Source organism: Hyla sarda, unplaced genomic scaffold, assembly GCF_029499605.1.
Source record: "Hyla sarda isolate aHylSar1 unplaced genomic scaffold, aHylSar1.hap1 scaffold_1946, whole genome shotgun sequence".
NCBI classification, from domain to species: domain Eukaryota; kingdom Metazoa; phylum Chordata; class Amphibia; order Anura; family Hylidae; genus Hyla; species Hyla sarda.
In genome coordinates, this window is record NW_026608602.1 from 1 (window position 1) to 18,337 (window position 18,337).

Sequence of the window (18,337 nt, forward strand, 5' to 3'; positions counted from 1 at the left end):
TATGAAGAAATATAAAATCTCATCCCTTCCCCAATATCGCGCCACACCCCTACCCCTTAATTCCCTGGTTGAACTTGATGGACATATGTCTTTTTTCGACCGTACTAACTATGTAACTATGTAACATAACATGGGGGGGGGGGGGGGGGTCTCCTGGCTGTTCACACAGGTGTGTCATTGCTGTACATTGACCATGCATTGCTTCTGTGGTATTGCAAAGGCAAAGACAAATGCTTCCAGCCATCCATTGCACTAATGGATTGGTCATCAGCTGGCTGTCTATGTCCCGCATCAATATAGACCAAAGTACAGAGGGTTAGGCTATGCTATTGTGCACCTACCTGATGCATCAGAAGGTGCGAGGCCCTTGCTAAATTCTGTGCACAGACTTTGAGATCTATACTTTAGACTGTATCTAAACCTGCTCCAACATGGACTGACATTCTGGCCTACTTTCAGCCGATGCGACTTGTCTGTCGCTGAACAGTCGCTTTTTATGTATTCAGCACCTATGTATAATGTTGTAAAAATGCTCTAGAAGCTAAAGTCGCAGAAATGTCACACATATTCGGCCTGCAACTTTCTGTGCGACAAATTCAGACAGGAAAAATCAGTATAAATCCTTAGAAAATTATCCCCCAGTGTCTCCATCTGCTGGCGGTATTGAATAAGCATTGCTGCACTGATGGGGTATGCATTAGACGAAAAAAAAGAAGAAAAAGAAGAATAATACGCCCAGAAAAGAGGCGAAAAGGAGAAAAACGTAAAAAAACGTGAAAAAAAAGTAAGAGGAAGAGAAGGGAAAAAAAGGTGGAAATGGGTTTAAAAGTGATTTCGGCGGAGAAATATATATACATATATATATATATATATATATATATATATATATACGCGCACACACACACATATATATAAACGTATTCTCCGTTGAGATATTGCAGCCGCTGCTGTGTCCAGGCCCAGGAGCCTTAGCACTGTGCTGTGATGTCACTCAATACCACTGACATCACTAGGTGTAAACAACATCTCTCCTTTGCTGTGTATGTGACTATGGAGCTGTTTGGTGATGTCGTCTATTATGGCCTTCATAGAAGCAACAGGAGATTGTTGCATCCATCTAGAACCCTCAGAACTACAGTGCTATGATGTCACTCACTTCCACAGGCCTTGCAGAGTGTAAACAACAACAACCCAGCTTTGTTGTGTATGTAACCATAGGGATTTGTGATGTCACCTAGAACCTTCACAGCAGCGACAGCTTTATGAGGAGCATCAGCACTGCTCTGCCTGAGCAGAACCATCACCGCCATAGGTTGTCAAATAACCCGGATTTAACCCACACAGGTAAGTCCAATGGGGTGCAGGCATGTCCTCTATGCTTACAGCTTCCCGTGGGTGTTGGTTTGATACCGTTTGGGGACAGCCAAGGAGGCATCTGCAGGCAACAAAGGTAGGTGTGTGCTTGTGTGTGTGTTTCCTATGCAGATCCTAAGCCCAGTGTCACATGCAAGTAGGAGGAGTAAGAAGGGTTCCTGGCAAATCCGGGTTATGGATTGCATTTAAAAAGGCCCCGTGGGAGTGCAATGGGCCCCTGTCTTGCTGCTTAGCAATAATGGTATGGGTTTAGGTTCTGCTGTGTGTACTGGTGGTTGACTGCCCCCCAGCCCAGAGTGTGCATGGAAAATTGTCTGGCAGCCTCCCTGACAGCAAGCAGTGATAGTGCCCATGAAGGGGACCTTGTTGGGCCCGCCCCTTTCACGGTTATCGCTTCTCGGCCTTTTGGCTAAGATCAAGTGTAGTATCTGTTCTTATCAGTTTAATATCTGATACGTCCCCTATCTGGGGACCATATATTAAATGGATTTTTGAGAACGGGGGCCGATTTCGAAGCTTGCTTCCGTCGCCCTATGCATTGACCCGATATGGCAGTATCTTCGGGTACAGTGCACCACCCCCTTACAGGGTTAAAAAGAAAGATTCCTACTTTCATTGCTACCTGCTTGCTGGCTAGCCAGCTAGCCAGCCCTGTGGGCCTTGCTGCTGCTGCAGCCAAAAAACAAAAGGTGGTGCTGCTGCTGCTGCTTCTGCTGCTTCTGCTTGTGTCTGGCCGCTGTTGGAGCGTCCAGGCACAGGACTTCTGCTGCTGCTGACTAAATGGCCTCCTTAATTGGATCATTTGAGTAGCCAGCACACCTGTGCAGGTAGGGCATGACATGATAGGCAGCTGCCTTGATAGCGGGTGGGTGCTGAATGTTCCTAATTGACAAAATAAGATTAATGCTTATGAAGAAATATAAAATCTCATCCCTTCCCCAATATCGCGCCACACCCCTACCCCTTAATTCCCTGGTTGAACTTGATGGACATATGTCTTTTTTCGACCGTACTAACTATGTAACTATGTAACATAACATGGGGGGGGGGGGGGGGTCTCCTGGCTGTTCACACAGGTGTGTCATTGCTGTACATTGACCATGCATTGCTTCTGTGGTATTGCAAAGGCAAAGACAAATGCTTCCAGCCATCCATTGCACTAATGGATTGGTCATCAGCTGGCTGTCTATGTCCCGCATCAATATAGACCAAAGTACAGAGGGTTAGGCTATGCTATTGTGCACCTACCTGATGCATCAGAAGGTGCGAGGCCCTTGCTAAATTCTGTGCACAGACTTTGAGATCTATACTTTAGACTGTATCTAAACCTGCTCCAACATGGACTGACATTCTGGCCTACTTTCAGCCGATGCGACTTGTCTGTCGCTGAACAGTCGCTTTTTATGTATTCAGCACCTATGTATAATGTTGTAAAAATGCTCTAGAAGCTAAAGTCGCAGAAATGTCACACATATTCGGCCTGCAACTTTCTGTGCGACAAATTCAGACAGGAAAAATCAGTATAAATCCTTAGAAAATTATCCCCCAGTGTCTCCATCTGCTGGCGGTATTGAATAAGCATTGCTGCACTGATGGGGTATGCATTAGACGAAAAAAAAGAAGAAAAAGAAGAATAATACGCCCAGAAAAGAGGCGAAAAGGAGAAAAACGTAAAAAAACGTGAAAAAAAAGTAAGAGGAAGAGAAGGGAAAAAAAGGTGGAAATGGGTTTAAAAGTGATTTCGGCGGAGAATATATATATATATATATATATATATATATATATATATATATATATACGCGCACACACACACATATATATAAACGTATTCTCCGTTGAGATATTGCAGCCGCTGCTGTGTCCAGGCCCAGGAGCCTTAGCACTGTGCTGTGATGTCACTCAATACCACTGACATCACTAGGTGTAAACAACATCTCTCCTTTGCTGTGTATGTGACTATGGAGCTGTTTGGTGATGTCGTCTATTATGGCCTTCATAGAAGCAACAGGAGATTGTTGCATCCATCTAGAACCCTCAGAACTACAGTGCTATGATGTCACTCACTTCCACAGGCCTTGCAGAGTGTAAACAACAACAACCCAGCTTTGTTGTGTATGTAACCATAGGGATTTGTGATGTCACCTAGAACCTTCACAGCAGCGACAGCTTTATGAGGAGCATCAGCACTGCTCTGCCTGAGCAGAACCATCACCGCCATAGGTTGTCAAATAACCCGGATTTAACCCACACAGGTAAGTCCAATGGGGTGCAGGCATGTCCTCTATGCTTACAGCTTCCCGTGGGTGTTGGTTTGATACCGTTTGGGGACAGCCAAGGAGGCATCTGCAGGCAACAAAGGTAGGTGTGTGCTTGTGTGTGTGTTTCCTATGCAGATCCTAAGCCCAGTGTCACATGCAAGTAGGAGGAGTAAGAAGGGTTCCTGGCAAATCCGGGTTATGGATTGCATTTAAAAAGGCCCCGTGGGAGTGCAATGGGCCCCTGTCTTGCTGCTTAGCAATAATGGTATGGGTTTAGGTTCTGCTGTGTGTACTGGTGGTTGACTGCCCCCCAGCCCAGAGTGTGCATGGAAAATTGTCTGGCAGCCTCCCTGACAGCAAGCAGTGATAGTGCCCATGAAGGGGACCTTGTTGGGCCCGCCCCTTTCACGGTTATCGCTTCTCGGCCTTTTGGCTAAGATCAAGTGTAGTATCTGTTCTTATCAGTTTAATATCTGATACGTCCCCTATCTGGGGACCATATATTAAATGGATTTTTGAGAACGGGGGCCGATTTCGAAGCTTGCTTCCGTCGCCCTATGCATTGACCCGATATGGCAGTATCTTCGGGTACAGTGCACCACCCCCTTACAGGGTTAAAAAGAAAGATTCCTACTTTCATTGCTACCTGCTTGCTGGCTAGCCAGCTAGCCAGCCCTGTGGGCCTTGCTGCTGCTGCAGCCAAAAAACAAAAGGTGGTGCTGCTGCTGCTGCTTCTGCTGCTTCTGCTTGTGTCTGGCCGCTGTTGGAGCGTCCAGGCACAGGACTTCTGCTGCTGCTGACTAAATGGCCTCCTTAATTGGATCATTTGAGTAGCCAGCACACCTGTGCAGGTAGGGCATGACATGATAGGCAGCTGCCTTGATAGCGGGTGGGTGCTGAATGTTCCTAATTGACAAAATAAGATTAATGCTTATGAAGAAATATAAAATCTCATCCCTTCCCCAATATCGCGCCACACCCCTACCCCTTAATTCCCTGGTTGAACTTGATGGACATATGTCTTTTTTCGACCGTACTAACTATGTAACTATGTAACATAACATGGGGGGGGGGGGGGGGGTCTCCTGGCTGTTCACACAGGTGTGTCATTGCTGTACATTGACCATGCATTGCTTCTGTGGTATTGCAAAGGCAAAGACAAATGCTTCCAGCCATCCATTGCACTAATGGATTGGTCATCAGCTGGCTGTCTATGTCCCGCATCAATATAGACCAAAGTACAGAGGGTTAGGCTATGCTATTGTGCACCTACCTGATGCATCAGAAGGTGCGAGGCCCTTGCTAAATTCTGTGCACAGACTTTGAGATCTATACTTTAGACTGTATCTAAACCTGCTCCAACATGGACTGACATTCTGGCCTACTTTCAGCCGATGCGACTTGTCTGTCGCTGAACAGTCGCTTTTTATGTATTCAGCACCTATGTATAATGTTGTAAAAATGCTCTAGAAGCTAAAGTCGCAGAAATGTCACACATATTCGGCCTGCAACTTTCTGTGCGACAAATTCAGACAGGAAAAATCAGTATAAATCCTTAGAAAATTATCCCCCAGTGTCTCCATCTGCTGGCGGTATTGAATAAGCATTGCTGCACTGATGGGGTATGCATTAGACGAAAAAAAAGAAGAAAAAGAAGAATAATACGCCCAGAAAAGAGGCGAAAAGGAGAAAAACGTAAAAAAACGTGAAAAAAAAGTAAGAGGAAGAGAAGGGAAAAAAAGGTGGAAATGGGTTTAAAAGTGATTTCGGCGGAGAAATATATATATATATATATATATATATATATATACGCGCACACACACACATATATATAAACGTATTCTCCGTTGAGATATTGCAGCCGCTGCTGTGTCCAGGCCCAGGAGCCTTAGCACTGTGCTGTGATGTCACTCAATACCACTGACATCACTAGGTGTAAACAACATCTCTCCTTTGCTGTGTATGTGACTATGGAGCTGTTTGGTGATGTCGTCTATTATGGCCTTCATAGAAGCAACAGGAGATTGTTGCATCCATCTAGAACCCTCAGAACTACAGTGCTATGATGTCACTCACTTCCACAGGCCTTGCAGAGTGTAAACAACAACAACCCAGCTTTGTTGTGTATGTAACCATAGGGATTTGTGATGTCACCTAGAACCTTCACAGCAGCGACAGCTTTATGAGGAGCATCAGCACTGCTCTGCCTGAGCAGAACCATCACCGCCATAGGTTGTCAAATAACCCGGATTTAACCCACACAGGTAAGTCCAATGGGGTGCAGGCATGTCCTCTATGCTTACAGCTTCCTGTGGGTGTTGGTTTGATACCGTTTGGGGACAGCCAAGGAGGCATCTGCAGGCAACAAAGGTAGGTGTGTGCTTGTGTGTGTGTTTCCTATGCAGATCCTAAGCCCAGTGTCACATGCAAGTAGGAGGAGTAAGAAGGGTTCCTGGCAAATCCGGGTTATGGATTGCATTTAAAAAGGCCCCGTGGGAGTGCAATGGGCCCCTGTCTTGCTGCTTAGCAATAATGGTATGGGTTTAGGTTCTGCTGTGTGTACTGGTGGTTGACTGCCCCCCAGCCCAGAGTGTGCATGGAAAATTGTCTGGCAGCCTCCCTGACAGCAAGCAGTGATAGTGCCCATGAAGGGGACCTTGTTGGGCCCGCCCCTTTCACGGTTATCGCTTCTCGGCCTTTTGGCTAAGATCAAGTGTAGTATCTGTTCTTATCAGTTTAATATCTGATACGTCCCCTATCTGGGGACCATATATTAAATGGATTTTTGAGAACGGGGGCCGATTTCGAAGCTTGCTTCCGTCGCCCTATGCATTGACCCGATATGGCAGTATCTTCGGGTACAGTGCACCACCCCCTTACAGGGTTAAAAAGAAAGATTCCTACTTTCATTGCTACCTGCTTGCTGGCTAGCCAGCTAGCCAGCCCTGTGGGCCTTGCTGCTGCTGCAGCCAAAAAACAAAAGGTGGTGCTGCTTCTGCTGCTTCTGCTTGTGTCTGGCCGCTGTTGGAGCGTCCAGGCACAGGACTTCTGCTGCTGCTGACTAAATGGCCTCCTTAATTGGATCATTTGAGTAGCCAGCACACCTGTGCAGGTAGGGCATGACATGATAGGCAGCTGCCTTGATAGCGGGTGGGTGCTGAATGTTCCTAATTGACAAAATAAGATTAATGCTTATGAAGAAATATAAAATCTCATCCCTTCCCCAATATCGCGCCACACCCCTACCCCTTAATTCCCTGGTTGAACTTGATGGACATATGTCTTTTTTCGACCGTACTAACTATGTAACTATGTAACATAACATGGGGGGGGGGGGGGGGGGGGTCTCCTGGCTGTTCACACAGGTGTGTCATTGCTGTACATTGACCATGCATTGCTTCTGTGGTATTGCAAAGGCAAAGACAAATGCTTCCAGCCATCCATTGCACTAATGGATTGGTCATCAGCTGGCTGTCTATGTCCCGCATCAATATAGACCAAAGTACAGAGGGTTAGGCTATGCTATTGTGCACCTACCTGATGCATCAGAAGGTGCGAGGCCCTTGCTAAATTCTGTGCACAGACTTTGAGATCTATACTTTAGACTGTATCTAAACCTGCTCCAACATGGACTGACATTCTGGCCTACTTTCAGCCGATGCGACTTGTCTGTCGCTGAACAGTCGCTTTTTATGTATTCAGCACCTATGTATAATGTTGTAAAAATGCTCTAGAAGCTAAAGTCGCAGAAATTTCAAACATATTCGGCCTGCAACTTTCTGTGCGACAAATTCAGACAGGAAAAATCAGTATAAATCCTTAGAAAATTATCCCCCAGTGTCTCCATCTGCTGGCGGTATTGAATAAGCATTGCTGCACTGATGGGGTATGCATTAGACGAAAAAAAAGAAGAAAAAGAAGAATAATACGCCCAGAAAAGAGGCGAAAAGGAGAAAAACGTAAAAAAACGTGAAAAAAAAGTAAGAGGAAGAGAAGGGAAAAAAAGGTGGAAATGGGTTTAAAAGTGATTTCGGCGGAGAAATATATATATATATATATATATATATATATATATATATATACGCGCACACACACACATATATATAAACGTATTCTCCGTTGAGATATTGCAGCCGCTGCTGTGTCCAGGCCCAGGAGCCTTAGCACTGTGCTGTGATGTCACTCAATACCACTGACATCACTAGGTGTAAACAACATCTCTCCTTTGCTGTGTATGTGACTATGGAGCTGTTTGGTGATGTCGTCTATTACGGCCTTCATAGAAGCAACAGGAGATTGTTGCATCCATCTAGAACCCTCAGAACTACAGTGCTATGATGTCACTCACTTCCACAGGCCTTGCAGAGTGTAAACAACAACAACCCAGCTTTGTTGTGTATGTAACCATAGGGATTTGTGATGTCACCTAGAACCTTCACAGCAGCGACAGCTTTATGAGGAGCATCAGCACTGCTCTGCCTGAGCAGAACCATCACCGCCATAGGTTGTCAAATAACCCGGATTTAACCCACACAGGTAAGTCCAATGGGGTGCAGGCATGTCCTCTATGCTTACAGCTTCCCGTGGGTGTTGGTTTGATACCGTTTGGGGACAGCCAAGGAGGCATCTGCAGGCAACAAAGGTAGGTGTGTGCTTGTGTGTGTGTTTCCTATGCAGATCCTAAGCCCAGTGTCACATGCAAGTAGGAGGAGTAAGAAGGGTTCCTGGCAAATCCGGGTTATGGATTGCATTTAAAAAGGCCCCGTGGGAGTGCAATGGGCCCCTGTCTTGCTGCTTAGCAATAATGGTATGGGTTTAGGTTCTGCTGTGTGTACTGGTGGTTGACTGCCCCCCAGCCCAGAGTGTGCATGGAAAATTGTCTGGCAGCCTCCCTGACAGCAAGCAGTGATAGTGCCCATGAAGGGGACCTTGTTGGGCCCGCCCCTTTCACGGTTATCGCTTCTCGGCCTTTTGGCTAAGATCAAGTGTAGTATCTGTTCTTATCAGTTTAATATCTGATACGTCCCCTATCTGGGGACCATATATTAAATGGATTTTTGAGAACGGGGGCCGATTTCGAAGCTTGCTTCCGTCGCCCTATGCATTGACCCGATATGGCAGTATCTTCGGGTACAGTGCACCACCCCCTTACAGGGTTAAAAAGAAAGATTCCTACTTTCATTGCTACCTGCTTGCTGGCTAGCCAGCTAGCCAGCCCTGTGGGCCTTGCTGCTGCTGCAGCCAAAAAACAAAAGGTGGTGCTGCTGCTGCTGCTTCTGCTGCTTCTGCTTGTGTCTGGCCGCTGTTGGAGCGTCCAGGCACAGGACTTCTGCTGCTGCTGACTAAATGGCCTCCTTAATTGGATCATTTGAGTAGCCAGCACACCTGTGCAGGTAGGGCATGACATGATAGGCAGCTGCCTTGATAGCGGGTGGGTGCTGAATGTTCCTAATTGACAAAATAAGATTAATGCTTATGAAGAAATATAAAATCTCATCCCTTCCCCAATATCGCGCCACACCCCTACCCCTTAATTCCCTGGTTGAACTTGATGGACATATGTCTTTTTTCGACCGTACTAACTATGTAACTATGTAACATAACATGGGGGGGGGGGGGGGGGGGGTCTCCTGGCTGTTCACACAGGTGTGTCATTGCTGTACATTGACCATGCATTGCTTCTGTGGTATTGCAAAGGCAAAGACAAATGCTTCCAGCCATCCATTGCACTAATGGATTGGTCATCAGCTGGCTGTCTATGTCCCGCATCAATATAGACCAAAGTACAGAGGGTTAGGCTATGCTATTGTGCACCTACCTGATGCATCAGAAGGTGCGAGGCCCTTGCTAAATTCTGTGCACAGACTTTGAGATCTATACTTTAGACTGTATCTAAACCTGCTCCAACATGGACTGACATTCTGGCCTACTTTCAGCCGATGCGACTTGTCTGTCGCTGAACAGTCGCTTTTTATGTATTCAGCACCTATGTATAATGTTGTAAAAATGCTCTAGAAGCTAAAGTCGCAGAAATGTCACACATATTCGGCCTGCAACTTTCTGTGCGACAAATTCAGACAGGAAAAATCAGTATAAATCCTTAGAAAATTATCCCCCAGTGTCTCCATCTGCTGGCGGTATTGAATAAGCATTGCTGCACTGATGGGGTATGCATTAGACGAAAAAAAAGAAGAAAAAGAAGAATAATACGCCCAGAAAAGAGGCGAAAAGGAGAAAAACGTAAAAAAACGTGAAAAAAAAGTAAGAGGAAGAGAAGGGAAAAAAAGGTGGAAATGGGTTTAAAAGTGATTTCGGCGGAGAAATATATATATATATATATATATATATATATATATATATATATACGCGCACACACACACATATATATAAACGTATTCTCCGTTGAGATATTGCAGCCGCTGCTGTGTCCAGGCCCAGGAGCCTTAGCACTGTGCTGTGATGTCACTCAATACCACTGACATCACTAGGTGTAAACAACATCTCTCCTTTGCTGTGTATGTGACTATGGAGCTGTTTGGTGATGTCGTCTATTATGGCCTTCATAGAAGCAACAGGAGATTGTTGCATCCATCTAGAACCCTCAGAACTACAGTGCTATGATGTCACTCACTTCCACAGGCCTTGCAGAGTGTAAACAACAACAACCCAGCTTTGTTGTGTATGTAACCATAGGGATTTGTGATGTCACCTAGAACCTTCACAGCAGCGACAGCTTTATGAGGAGCATCAGCACTGCTCTGCCTGAGCAGAACCATCACCGCCATAGGTTGTCAAATAACCCGGATTTAACCCACACAGGTAAGTCCAATGGGGTGCAGGCATGTCCTCTATGCTTACAGCTTCCCGTGGGTGTTGGTTTGATACCGTTTGGGGACAGCCAAGGAGGCATCTGCAGGCAACAAAGGTAGGTGTGTGCTTGTGTGTGTGTTTCCTATGCAGATCCTAAGCCCAGTGTCACATGCAAGTAGGAGGAGTAAGAAGGGTTCCTGGCAAATCCGGGTTATGGATTGCATTTAAAAAGGCCCCGTGGGAGTGCAATGGGCCCCTGTCTTGCTGCTTAGCAATAATGGTATGGGTTTAGGTTCTGCTGTGTGTACTGGTGGTTGACTGCCCCCCAGCCCAGAGTGTGCATGGAAAATTGTCTGGCAGCCTCCCTGACAGCAAGCAGTGATAGTGCCCATGAAGGGGACCTTGTTGGGCCCGCCCCTTTCACGGTTATCGCTTCTCGGCCTTTTGGCTAAGATCAAGTGTAGTATCTGTTCTTATCAGTTTAATATCTGATACGTCCCCTATCTGGGGACCATATATTAAATGGATTTTTGAGAACGGGGGCCGATTTCGAAGCTTGCTTCCGTCGCCCTATGCATTGACCCGATATGGCAGTATCTTCGGGTACAGTGCACCACCCCCTTACAGGGTTAAAAAGAAAGATTCCTACTTTCATTGCTACCTGCTTGCTGGCTAGCCAGCTAGCCAGCCCTGTGGGCCTTGCTGCTGCTGCTGCAGCCAAAAAACAAAAGGTGGTGCTGTTGCTGCTGCTTCTGCTGCTTCTGCTTGTGTCTGGCCGCTGTTGGAGCGTCCAGGCACAGGACTTCTGCTGCTGCTGACTAAATGGCCTCCTTAATTGGATCATTTGAGTAGCCAGCACACCTGTGCAGGTAGGGCATGACATGATAGGCAGCTGCCTTGATAGCGGGTGGGTGCTGAATGTTCCTAATTGACAAAATAAGATTAATGCTTATGAAGAAATATAAAATCTCATCCCTTCCCCAATATCGCGCCACACCCCTACCCCTTAATTCCCTGGTTGAACTTGATGGACATATGTCTTTTTTCGACCGTACTAACTATGTAACTATGTAACATAACATGGGGGGGGGGGGGGGGTCTCCTGGCTGTTCACACAGGTGTGTCATTGCTGTACATTGACCATGCATTGCTTCTGTGGTATTGCAAAGGCAAAGACAAATGCTTCCAGCCATCCATTGCACTAATGGATTGGTCATCAGCTGGCTGTCTATGTCCCGCATCAATATAGACCAAAGTACAGAGGGTTAGGCTATGCTATTGTGCACCTACCTGATGCATCAGAAGGTGCGAGGCCCTTGCTAAATTCTGTGCACAGACTTTGAGATCTATACTTTAGACTGTATCTAAACCTGCTCCAACATGGACTGACATTCTGGCCTACTTTCAGCCGATGCGACTTGTCTGTCGCTGAACAGTCGCTTTTTATGTATTCAGCACCTATGTATAATGTTGTAAAAATGCTCTAGAAGCTAAAGTCGCAGAAATGTCACACATATTCGGCCTGCAACTTTCTGTGCGACAAATTCAGACAGGAAAAATCAGTATAAATCCTTAGAAAATTATCCCCCAGTGTCTCCATCTGCTGGCGGTATTGAATAAGCATTGCTGCACTGATGGGGTATGCATTAGACGAAAAAAAAGAAGAAAAAGAAGAATAATACGCCCAGAAAAGAGGCGAAAAGGAGAAAAACGTAAAAAAACGTGAAAAAAAAGTAAGAGGAAGAGAAGGGAAAAAAAGGTGGAAATGGGTTTAAAAGTGATTTCGGCGGAGAAATATATATATATATATATATATATATATATATATATATATATATACGCGCACACACACACATATATATAAACGTATTCTCCGTTGAGATATTGCAGCCGCTGCTGTGTCCAGGCCCAGGAGCCTTAGCACTGTGCTGTGATGTCACTCAATACCACTGACATCACTAGGTGTAAACAACATCTCTCCTTTGCTGTGTATGTGACTATGGAGCTGTTTGGTGATGTCGTCTATTATGGCCTTCATAGAAGCAACAGGAGATTGTTGCATCCATCTAGAACCCTCAGAACTACAGTGCTATGATGTCACTCACTTCCACAGGCCTTGCAGAGTGTAAACAACAACAACCCAGCTTTGTTGTGTATGTAACCATAGGGATTTGTGATGTCACCTAGAACCTTCACAGCAGCGACAGCTTTATGAGGAGCATCAGCACTGCTCTGCCTGAGCAGAACCATCACCGCCATAGGTTGTCAAATAACCCGGATTTAACCCACACAGGTAAGTCCAATGGGGTGCAGGCATGTCCTCTATGCTTACAGCTTCCCGTGGGTGTTGGTTTGATACCGTTTGGGGACAGCCAAGGAGGCATCTGCAGGACAAAGGTAGGTGTGTGCTTGTGTGTGTGTTTCCTATGCAGATCCTAAGCCCAGTGTCACATGCAAGTAGGAGGAGTAAGAAGGGTTCCTGGCAAATCCGGGTTATGGATTGCATTTAAAAAGGCCCCGTGGGAGTGCAATGGGCCCCTGTCTTGCTGCTTAGCAATAATGGTATGGGTTTAGGTTCTGCTGTGTGTACTGGTGGTTGACTGCCCCCCAGCCCAGAGTGTGCATGGAAAATTGTCTGGCAGCCTCCCTGACAGCAAGCAGTGATAGTGCCCATGAAGGGGACCTTGTTGGGCCCGCCCCTTTCACGGTTATCGCTTCTCGGCCTTTTGGCTAAGATCAAGTGTAGTATCTGTTCTTATCAGTTTAATATCTGATACGTCCCCTATCTGGGGACCATATATTAAATGGATTTTTGAGAACGGGGGCCGATTTCGAAGCTTGCTTCCGTCGCCCTATGCATTGACCCGATATGGCAGTATCTTCGGGTACAGTGCACCACCCCCTTACAGGGTTAAAAAGAAAGATTCCTACTTTCATTGCTACCTGCTTGCTGGCTAGCCAGCTAGCCAGCCCTGTGGGCCTTGCTGCTGCTGCAGCCAAAAAACAAAAGGTGGTGCTGCTGCTGCTGCTTCTGCTGCTTCTGCTTGTGTCTGGCCGCTGTTGGAGCGTCCAGGCACAGGACTTCTGCTGCTGCTGACTAAATGGCCTCCTTAATTGGATCAATTGAGTAGCCAGCACACCTGTGCAGGTAGGGCATGACATGATAGGCAGCTGCCTTGATAGCGGGTGGGTGCTGAATGTTCCTAATTGACAAAATAAGATTAATGCTTATGAAGAAATATAAAATCTCATCCCTTCCCCAATATCGCGCCACACCCCTACCCCTTAATTCCCTGGTTGAACTTGATGGACATATGTCTTTTTTCGACCGTACTAACTATGTAACTATGTAACATAACATGGGGGGGGGGGGGGGGGGTCTCCTGGCTGTTCACACAGGTGTGTCATTGCTGTACATTGACCATGCATTGCTTCTGTGGTATTGCAAAGGCAAAGACAAATGCTTCCAGCCATCCATTGCACTAATGGATTGGTCATCAGCTGGCTGTCTATGTCCCGCATCAATATAGACCAAAGTACAGAGGGTTAGGCTATGCTATTGTGCACCTACCTGATGCATCAGAAGGTGCGAGGCCCTTGCTAAATTCTGTGCACAGACTTTGAGATCTATACTTTAGACTGTATCTAAACCTGCTCCAACATGGACTGACATTCTGGCCTACTTTCAGCCGATGCGACTTGTCTGTCGCTGAACAGTCGCTTTTTATGTATTCAGCACCTATGTATAATGTTGTAAAAATGCTCTAGAAGCTAAAGTCGCAGAAATGTCACACATATTCGGCCTGCAACTTTCTGTGCGACAAATTCAGACAGGAAAAATCAGTATAAATCCTTAGAAAATTATCCCCCAGTGTCTCCATCTGCTGGCGGTATTGAATAAGCATTGCTGCACTGATGGGGTATGCATTAGACGAAAAAAAAGAAGAAAAAGAAGAATAATACGCCCAGAAAAGAGGCGAAAAGGAGAAAAACGTAAAAAAACGTGAAAAAAAAGTAAGAGGAAGAGAAGGGAAAAAAAGGTGGAAATGGGTTTAAAAGTGATTTCGGCGGAGAAATATATATATATATATATATATATATATATATATATATATATATATATACGCGCACACACACACATATATATAAACGTATTCTCCGTTGAGATATTGCAGCCGCTGCTGTGTCCAGGCCCAGGAGCCTTAGCACTGTGCTGTGATGTCACTCAATACCACTGACATCACTAGGTGTAAACAACATCTCTCCTTTGCTGTGTATGTGACTATGGAGCTGTTTGGTGATGTCGTCTATTATGGCCTTCATAGAAGCAACAGGAGATTGTTGCATCCATCTAGAACCCTCAGAACTACAGTGCTATGATGTCACTCACTTCCACAGGCCTTGCAGAGTGTAAACAACAACAACCCAGCTTTGTTGTGTATGTAACCATAGGGATTTGTGATGTCACCTAGAACCTTCACAGCAGCGACAGCTTTATGAGGAGCATCAGCACTGCTCTGCCTGAGCAGAACCATCACCGCCATAGGTTGTCAAATAACCCGGATTTAACCCACACAGGTAAGTCCAATGGGGTGCAGGCATGTCCTCTATGCTTACAGCTTCCCGTGGGTGTTGGTTTGATACCGTTTGGGGACAGCCAAGGAGGCATCTGCAGGCAACAAAGGTAGGTGTGTGCTTGTGTGTGTGTTTCCTATGCAGATCCTAAGCCCAGTGTCACATGCAAGTAGGAGGAGTAAGAAGGGTTCCTGGCAAATCCGGGTTATGGATTGCATTTAAAAAGGCCCCGTGGGAGTGCAATGGGCCCCTGTCTTGCTGCTTAGCAATAATGGTATGGGTTTAGGTTCTGCTGTGTGTACTGGTGGTTGACTGCCCCCCAGCCCAGAGTGTGCATGGAAAATTGTCTGGCAGCCTCCCTGACAGCAAGCAGTGATAGTGCCCATGAAGGGGACCTTGTTGGGCCCGCCCCTTTCACGGTTATCGCTTCTCGGCCTTTTGGCTAAGATCAAGTGTAGTATCTGTTCTTATCAGTTTAATATCTGATACGTCCCCTATCTGGGGACCATATATTAAATGGATTTTTGAGAACGGGGGCCGATTTCGAAGCTTGCTTCCGTCGCCCTATGCATTGACCCGATATGGCAGTATCTTCGGGTACAGTGCACCACCCCCTTACAGGGTTAAAAAGAAAGATTCCTACTTTCATTGCTACCTGCTTGCTGGCTAGCCAGCTAGCCAGCCCTGTGGGCCTTGCTGCTGCTGCAGCCAAAAAACAAAAGGTGGTGCTGCTGCTGCTGCTTCTGCTGCTTCTGCTTGTGTCTGGCCGCTGTTGGAGCGTCCAGGCACAGGACTTCTGCTGCTGCTGACTAAATGGCCTCCTTAATTGGATCAATTGAGTAGCCAGCACACCTGTGCAGGTAGGGCATGACATGATAGGCAGCTGCCTTGATAGCGGGTGGGTGCTGAATGTTCCTAATTGACAAAATAAGATTAATGCTTATGAAGAAATATAAAATCTCATCCCTTCCCCAATATCGCGCCACACCCCTACCCCTTAATTCCCTGGTTGAACTTGATGGACATATGTCTTTTTTCGACCGTACTAACTATGTAACTATGTAACATAACATGGGGGGGGGGGGGGGGGGTCTCCTGGCTGTTCACACAGGTGTGTCATTGCTGTACATTGACCATGCATTGCTTCTGTGGTATTGCAAAGGCAAAGACAAATGCTTCCAGCCATCCATTGCACTAATGGATTGGTCATCAGCTGGCTGTCTATGTCCCGCATCAATATAGACCAAAGTACAGAGGGTTAGGCTATGCTATTGTGCACCTACCTGATGCATCAGAAGGTGCGAGGCCCTTGCTAAATTCTGTGCACAGACTTTGAGATCTATACTTTAGACTGTATCTAAACCTGCTCCAACATGGACTGACATTCTGGCCTACTTTCAGCCGATGCGACTTGTCTGTCGCTGAACAGTCCCTTTTTATGTATTCAGCACCTATGTATAATGTTGTAAAAATGCTCTAGAAGCTAAAGTCGCAGAAATGTCACACATATTCGGCCTGCAACTTTCTGTGCGACAAATTCAGACAGGAAAAATCAGTATAAATCCTTAGAAAATTATCCCCCAGTGTCTCCATCTGCTGGCGGTATTGAATAAGCATTGCTGCACTGATGGGGTATGCATTAGACGAAAAAAAAGAAGAAAAAGAAGAATAATACGCCCAGAAAAGAGGCGAAAAGGAGAAAAACGTAAAAAAACGTGAAAAAAAAGTAAGAGGAAGAGAAGGGAAAAAAAGGTGGAAATGGGTTTAAAAGTGATTTTGGCGGAGAAATATATATATATATATATATATATATATATATATATATATATATACGCGCACACACACACATATATATAAACGTATTCTCCGTTGAGATATTGCAGCCGCTGCTGTGTCCAGGCCCAGGAGCCTTAGCACTGTGCTGTGATGTCACTCAATACCACTGACATCACTAGGTGTAAACAACATCTCTCCTTTGCTGTGTATGTGACTATGGAGCTGTTTGGTGATGTCGTCTATTATGGCCTTCATAGAAGCAACAGGAGATTGTTGCATCCATCTAGAACCCTCAGAACTACAGTGCTATGATGTCACTCACTTCCACAGGCCTTGCAGAGTGTAAACAACAACAACCCAGCTTTGTTGTGTATGTAACCATAGGGATTTGTGATGTCACCTAGAACCTTCACAGCAGCGACAGCTTTATGAGGAGCATCAGCACTGCTCTGCCTGAGCAGAACCATCACCGCCATAGGTTGTCAAATAACCCGGATTTAACCCACACAGGTAAGTCCAATGGGGTGCAGGCATGTCCTCTATGCTTACAGCTTCCCGTGGGTGTTGGTTTGATACCGTTTGGGGACAGCCAAGGAGGCATCTGCAGGCAACAAAGGTAGGTGTGTGCTTGTGTGTGTGTTTCCTATGCAGATCCTAAGCCCAGTGTCACATGCAAGTAGGAGGAGTAAGAAGGGTTCCTGGCAAATCCGGGTTATGGATTGCATTTAAAAAGGCCCCGTGGGAGTGCAATGGGCCCCTGTCTTGCTGCTTAGCAATAATGGTATGGGTTTAGGTTCTGCTGTGTGTACTGGTGGTTGACTGCCCCCCAGCCCAGAGTGTGCATGGAAAATTGTCTGGCAGCCTCCCTGACAGCAAGCAGTGATAGTGCCCATGAAGGGGACCTTGTTGGGCCCGCCCCTTTCACGGTTATCGCTTCTCGGCCTTTTGGCTAAGATCAAGTGTAGTATCTGTTCTTATCAGTTTAATATCTGATACGTCCCCTATCTGGGGACCATATATTAAATGGATTTTTGAGAACGGGGGCCGATTTCGAAGCTTGCTTCCGTCGCCCTATGCATTGACCCGATATGGCAGTATCTTCGGGTACAGTGCACCACCCCCTTACAGGGTTAAAAAGAAAGATTCCTACTTTCATTGCTACCTGCTTGCTGGCTAGCCAGCTAGCCAGCCCTGTGGGCCTTGCTGCTGCTGCAGCCAAAAAACAAAAGGTGGTGCTGCTGCTGCTGCTTCTGCTGCTTCTGCTTGTGTCTGGCCGCTGTTGGAGCGTCCAGGCACAGGACTTCTGCTGCTGCTGACTAAATGGCCTCCTTAATTGGATCATTTGAGTAGCCAGCACACCTGTGCAGGTAGGGCATGACATGATAGGCAGCTGCCTTGATAGCGGGTGGGTGCTGAATGTTCCTAATTGACAAAATAAGATTAATGCTTATGAAGAAATATAAAATCTCATCCCTTCCCCAATATCGCGCCACACCCCTACCCCTTAATTCCCTGGTTGAACTTGATGGACATATGTCTTTTTT

The 18,337-nt window shown here is 46.1% G+C and overlaps 8 non-coding genes across 8 annotated transcripts; all 8 read left to right on the forward strand.

Moving 5' to 3' along the window:
* The first annotated feature begins 1,763 nt into the window (after nucleotides 1-1,763).
* LOC130316663 (U2 spliceosomal RNA) lies at nucleotides 1,764-1,954 on the forward strand. Its single transcript, XR_008863947.1, has one exon. It is a non-coding gene; the product is annotated as a U2 spliceosomal RNA (small nuclear RNA).
* Nucleotides 1,955-4,045: 2,091 nt separating this feature from the next.
* LOC130316675 (U2 spliceosomal RNA) lies at nucleotides 4,046-4,236 on the forward strand. Its single transcript, XR_008863958.1, has one exon. It is a non-coding gene; the product is annotated as a U2 spliceosomal RNA (small nuclear RNA).
* A 2,079-nt stretch (nucleotides 4,237-6,315) lies between these two features.
* Nucleotides 6,316-6,506, forward strand: LOC130316687 (U2 spliceosomal RNA). Its single transcript, XR_008863966.1, has one exon. It is a non-coding gene; the product is annotated as a U2 spliceosomal RNA (small nuclear RNA).
* Nucleotides 6,507-8,587: 2,081 nt separating this feature from the next.
* Nucleotides 8,588-8,778, forward strand: LOC130316689 (U2 spliceosomal RNA). Its single transcript, XR_008863967.1, has one exon. It is a non-coding gene; the product is annotated as a U2 spliceosomal RNA (small nuclear RNA).
* Nucleotides 8,779-10,870: 2,092 nt separating this feature from the next.
* On the forward strand, nucleotides 10,871-11,061 carry LOC130316690 (U2 spliceosomal RNA). Its single transcript, XR_008863968.1, has one exon. It is a non-coding gene; the product is annotated as a U2 spliceosomal RNA (small nuclear RNA).
* A 2,091-nt stretch (nucleotides 11,062-13,152) lies between these two features.
* On the forward strand, nucleotides 13,153-13,343 carry LOC130316664 (U2 spliceosomal RNA). The gene has a single exon (XR_008863948.1). It is a non-coding gene; the product is annotated as a U2 spliceosomal RNA (small nuclear RNA).
* A 2,096-nt stretch (nucleotides 13,344-15,439) lies between these two features.
* LOC130316665 (U2 spliceosomal RNA) lies at nucleotides 15,440-15,630 on the forward strand. Its single transcript, XR_008863949.1, has one exon. It is a non-coding gene; the product is annotated as a U2 spliceosomal RNA (small nuclear RNA).
* Nucleotides 15,631-17,722: 2,092 nt separating this feature from the next.
* On the forward strand, nucleotides 17,723-17,913 carry LOC130316666 (U2 spliceosomal RNA). The gene has a single exon (XR_008863950.1). It is a non-coding gene; the product is annotated as a U2 spliceosomal RNA (small nuclear RNA).
* The last annotated feature ends 424 nt before the right edge of the window (nucleotides 17,914-18,337 follow it).